The sequence below is a fragment of the Elephantulus edwardii genome, unplaced genomic scaffold (genome assembly GCF_000299155.1).
Source record: "Elephantulus edwardii isolate Elephantulus edwardi_28Jun2011 unplaced genomic scaffold, EleEdw1.0 scaffold00015, whole genome shotgun sequence".
Taxonomy (NCBI): Eukaryota; Metazoa; Chordata; class Mammalia; order Macroscelidea; family Macroscelididae; genus Elephantulus; species Elephantulus edwardii.
In genome coordinates, this window is record NW_006399765.1 from 13,172,151 (window position 1) to 13,172,362 (window position 212).

Genomic DNA, 212 nt, shown 5'->3' on the forward strand with positions numbered 1-212 from the left:
TCGAGTCATTTGCGACTCATAGCGACCCTATGCACAACAGCCTGAAACCCTCTTCTGTCCTGCGCCAACCGCACCGCCTCTGATACACCCATCCCGATTACCCCAGTCACCGAATCAATCCATCTCATAGAGGGTCTTCCCCTCTTGCGCCTTCCCTCCACCCTCCCAAACATGATGTCCCTCTCCAAGGACCCGTCCCTCCTGGCAACATG